This window comes from Dasypus novemcinctus, chromosome 16 (genome assembly GCF_030445035.2).
Source record: "Dasypus novemcinctus isolate mDasNov1 chromosome 16, mDasNov1.1.hap2, whole genome shotgun sequence".
In the NCBI taxonomy this organism is placed as follows: Eukaryota; Metazoa; Chordata; class Mammalia; order Cingulata; family Dasypodidae; genus Dasypus; species Dasypus novemcinctus.
In genome coordinates this window covers 66,028,704-66,033,510 of record NC_080688.1, presented here as the reverse complement: position 1 = coordinate 66,033,510, position 4,807 = coordinate 66,028,704, and positions in this window count along the sequence as shown.

The following is a 4,807-nucleotide window of genomic DNA, read 5'->3' as shown; positions in this document are numbered from 1 at the left end:
TTTGAGCACAGAACATACAGAGTGATAGCAGAAGCAGAGAGGGAGAAGTGCAGGCAGGAGGAGCTGGGCCACCACGGACCAATGACCAGTTATTGAGGCTATTTCCAGAGCATTCGCAACACCTTGATTAAACTCCATCCCCTAAGGTGAACAGAGAATGTGTTTCTTGCATCCTGAAAGAATGTAACCAACACATGGGAATTTTCCTTCCCACTGCCCATCCTGTTCACCTTATCTTGAGTCACCTCTGGCCACGGCAGGGACTGGAAGGATTCCAAGACACATCCGAATCCTAGCTCTGTTGTGGCCAGCCTCGGTTTGTCTGTCCAGGCCTATGTATCCTCTGCTAGGGACACTGTCTTAGTCACCAGTCCTAATTGTGCTGGGGTGACTCAGAACATCTGGGTTGTCTGGCACTGCTCCCTGGAATTTATGCACTGTGTTTTAGGTAGACAGAACAATTTCCAATTACCGAAGCCACCCTGGGGTTACTGAGAGTAACTATTCTGTTACCAGGAATGGCCAGAGGATGGGGAATGCTTGTTAATAGAGAAACCGCAAATCATATATTTTTAATGAACGATATCAGGAACTATAAGATACAGTAATATTTTATGTATTGCTAAGAAAGAAAATAAGCCCCAAATGGAGAGTCTCTTAGAGATACCTCCATTAAGTTAGGACAACAAAGAGCTATAACCTCAGTGGACCAGTGACAAGAAACAAACATGCCACAGAGTGGGGGACTGCATGGAGACTTCATGCTCAACCTTGGTGCTGGGTAAATGGAAGGAAAAGAAGTCTCTGAACATTTGAGCTATATTCTCCTTACACAGGTTTGCAGTCTGAATTCAAATCACCAATGTGATTTGAATACATATTGTCAAGCCAAGAATCTAAAGTGGTCCCCAAGTGCCCAGTAGAAGTGAAAGCAATCCTTTCTGGAAGAGGTTGACTTCAAATAAGACACATCCCAATTTCAGAATGTGGAAAGAAGGAGCATCTGAGAATCAGTGAACTAGGATAGCTCTCATAAAGCATCAGAAAGCAATAAAGTGTCCTAACAAAATTGCTTGAGTGTCCCTGAATTCATCTGGCCACTCAGAAGCCCCTTAGGTTCTCCAGGTTCTCCCTGTCCTACCATATCCAGTGGAAAGCAGTGTCTGGGCAGCACAGGGAAGTTTGCTCCTTGAATAGATGCAAAAAAGGAAGCTCTTCTTGGTGTTTACTGTCCATCAAGATGCTAGCAGAGATGATAAAAAGAACAAATGGGGGTGGTGGATTTGGCCCAGTGGTTAGGGCATTCGTCTACCACATGGGAGGTCCGAGGTTCAAACCCTGGGCCTCATTGAACCGTGTGGAGCTGGCCCATGCGCAGTGCTGATGCACGCAAGGAGTGCCCTGCCACGCAGGGGTGTCCCCCGCATAGGGGAGCCCCACGCTTAAGGAGTGCACCCCGTAAGGAGAGTCGCCCAGCGCAAAAAGTGCAGGCTGCCCAGGAATGGTGCCCCGCACACCGAGAGCTGACACAGCAAGATGACGCAACAGAAAGAAACACAGATTCCTGTGCTGCTGACAACAGAAGCGGACAAAGATGCAGCAAATAGACACAGAGAACAGACAACCAGGGTGGGGGCGGGGAGGGGAGAGAAATAAATAAATAAATCTTAAAAAAAAAATGGTACAAGGAAAAGTCATTGTTGCCATAGACATGTATTGAGAATAACTGACCAGGGAAAGAAGGGTGAGGTGTAGACTGGACCCACAAGTCACTTCCCAGGCCTGAGGCTGAGGGGTGGGGGCTGTGGAGTGCGGATGTGTAAACATTGTGTAACCATAGGAACTACAGACATGCTCTAGTACTTCAGAAAGGGCTCCTTTGCCTCTCACACAGGTTGGGGACATAAAGGTCCCTTCCCTGAAAGGATCTTAGCCTATCTGGGAACAGAAGGAAAAGGCCCTGAGATGATTAAATGCAAGGTGTAGAAAATCCTCTGCTATAATAGTTTGGACTATGTGAGTCAGAGAAGAGGGAGATCAGGTCAAGCTGAGAACTGGGGAAGGATTTTGTTTTTTTTCCTTTCTTTTGTTTGTGGAGAGGTTTTCATAGAGGAGGTAGGCTCTGAGATGGACCTCAAAGGATCAGAGGAGCTCCTGGGGCCCACATTCATGCAATCTTTTTGTCCTGCTGGGGATGCTGTACTCAGGGCTGCAGCAACAGGCCTCTCAGCCAAACCCCACCACATACACACTCTAGGCCCTCTCCCCACTCCCCTTGACTTCCTTGGGCTGGTGTCCCTGGGCTCGAGCACCCCCAGGAAGCCAGGCTGCCCATCTGCAGAATGTGTGGACAGTGTGGGTCTCAGTGACCACCGCTGCTCTGCTCCAAGCAAGGGGCAACAAAGCATGGCTGGCCCCGGGCCCCGAGCTGCCAGAGTACCTGCCCCAGAAGAACTGATAGAGATGGGCTCTTTGCCGAATCCAGGGCTCTTTGCCGAATCCAGGGCTCTTCCACCAACCCGCGATCTGAGTCTAGACTTAGAGAGCAGCTTTAAGTAACGATGAAAATGGGAAGAAGGGTAATTATCAGGAACATTCCTATCAGTTTAGCTAATTCTAAAGGACGAAAAAACTGTGTGCTTAGATGTAGGTGCTCTGATTGGCAAGGGGGAGGGTGTTAGAGACCCCATTTGCTGTCCACAGGGGACCCATCATTTGAGGCCTAGTTCAACCCCCCTCCTGAGACCCTGAAGATCTTGAGACCCAGAGTGAGGAAATGCCTTGTCCAAGTTCTCTGGACAAGGTTAGCTCTCCCCTATCAACAGCTGAGCTGGGCAAAAAAGCAGGTGGCCTGACTTACCCACTGTAGGCAAGTCTCCCCATATCCCACAGCACCAGATACCACCCCGAGGTCAAACCCCACTGAGGCTGGTGTTTTGCCTCTTGTATTGTTTTGCAAATTCTCCAAAGTTCATCCGATGATCCCAGGATCCTGGGAGTGCTTGCTGTTAACAACTAAGAAAAATTAGCTGAAATAACCCCAGAGGTTCTAAAAAGGAATCTACAGAGACCCCAAAACTTCCCAAGATCCTCCTCCCAAATTTTCCAACCCTGGGCACCCCTCTCCTAACACATCCAACTCCAAGACTTGTGGCGTTAATAGCTTTAACAACAACCGCTTCAACACTGGCCTGATCCTTTTGTGTTTTTCCAAAAAGGTCAATCCAATTTCTGTCAGGGCTAGGAAAGCCCGGGTTCTTGAAGATGTCACTTTTCTCTTTGGAGTCTGCTACCTCAGCACATGTTACATTCTGGGCTGGCAGTTTCCTGAACAGCTGTGTTAAGAGCCTCTCAACAGCAGTGCCCCCTACCCACCCCCCACCCCCCACCCCTCAAAGGCCGCTCTCATGAGGGTCTGAGGGGAAAGTTTGGGAGGAATGTGGAAAATTGAGATATTCTCAGTGAGGACAGAAAAAGGAAAGGAAATATTGGGCCTTAGGTCTCTTTGCTAAAGATGGGAGACGGGGTGGGATTCAAGCGGCTAAAGTCACAGAGGCCCCCTCTGACGCTCTGAGGAGGAGGGAGGCGGAGCCGTCCCTGGCCCTCCCTCTCCTGTCGCTGGGGGCAGCAGAGGGCTGGGGAGCGGGCGGGAAGCCCTGCCAGGACCTCGACCCACTGGCCTGCCTGGGACCTGCGGGGGCGTCTTCTGTCCGTTGGGGGTGGGCAGCTGATGAGCGGTGGCGGCCGTCCCGGTCCCCCCGCCCCCGGACTCTAGTTACTCAGCGTCCTGGGGTGGGGCCAGGCCCAGACCTGGAGGATAGGGCGGCCCGAGCGGGAAGCCGCGCGGGGATTGGACGCCGGGCCTCGGGCCACCGCTCACCCCGCGCCACCCGCGCCGACCCCCTTCCGGGAGGGGCGCCTAGGACGCCCCGGCGGGGGCGGTGACCTGGGCCGGCCTCCAGTCGCGCATTCCGGCTTCCAGCCGCTGAGCCTCTGGGCGCCGGGGAGGGGTGCCGGACCGCCCCCTCACCCCTCACCTCTCACCCCCCCCCCCCCCACGAGCCTCGGGAGCTTCACTAAAACCATCGCTGGTCACCTCCTCGTGGTGGCCTCTTCTCACCCCCACCCTGGGTTCCCGCAGGCACCTCGGTGCTTCACTGAACCCAGGGGCTTCGGGCAGCACAGAACTAGAAAAACAGTGAGATGAAATGAGTCCTCCCTGAGGCCTAAGATCCCAGGTAGACCTTAGTCATTGTTTGAACTACTGCCTCAGTTTACTGATCAGGGCCTCCAACCTTTGGCCAACAGGATCAAGTTTTCATCCTGAAATAATGGCACTGCCAGAATTCAAATTCTGGCCTTCAAACTCCAAGCCTAGCTGTTGGGTAGGGTAGGGGTAAGCGGGGGGGCAGGAGGGCCTTGATGCATTCCACCTGCAATTGCCCCTTTCCCTGGAGCTCAGGATCCCTGTGGCTTCCCTGGGGCTGTCCCACCCAGCTCTGTCCTCTCTGGCCTCTGCTGCAGTCCAGCGTCCCGTTTCTCCAGACCCAGTAAGGTAATGTGCTAGCCTGCTCCTTACCTGTTTGCACTTGTGGAATTTGGAGGCCCAGTGGCCCTAATCCAAAGATTCTTTCTAATGGTAGAATCCTGGCACCTAGATGAGAATGTTTGAACAGCTCAGGGCTGCCACAGCTGCCAGAGGGCACGGGAGGAACCCTCTCACCTCTCACCTGGGCACTATCTCTGTGGGCCACTGGGGAAGGGGGCGATGAAGGGTCCCGGGGAGTGAGCGAGTGTTTGTGCAGAG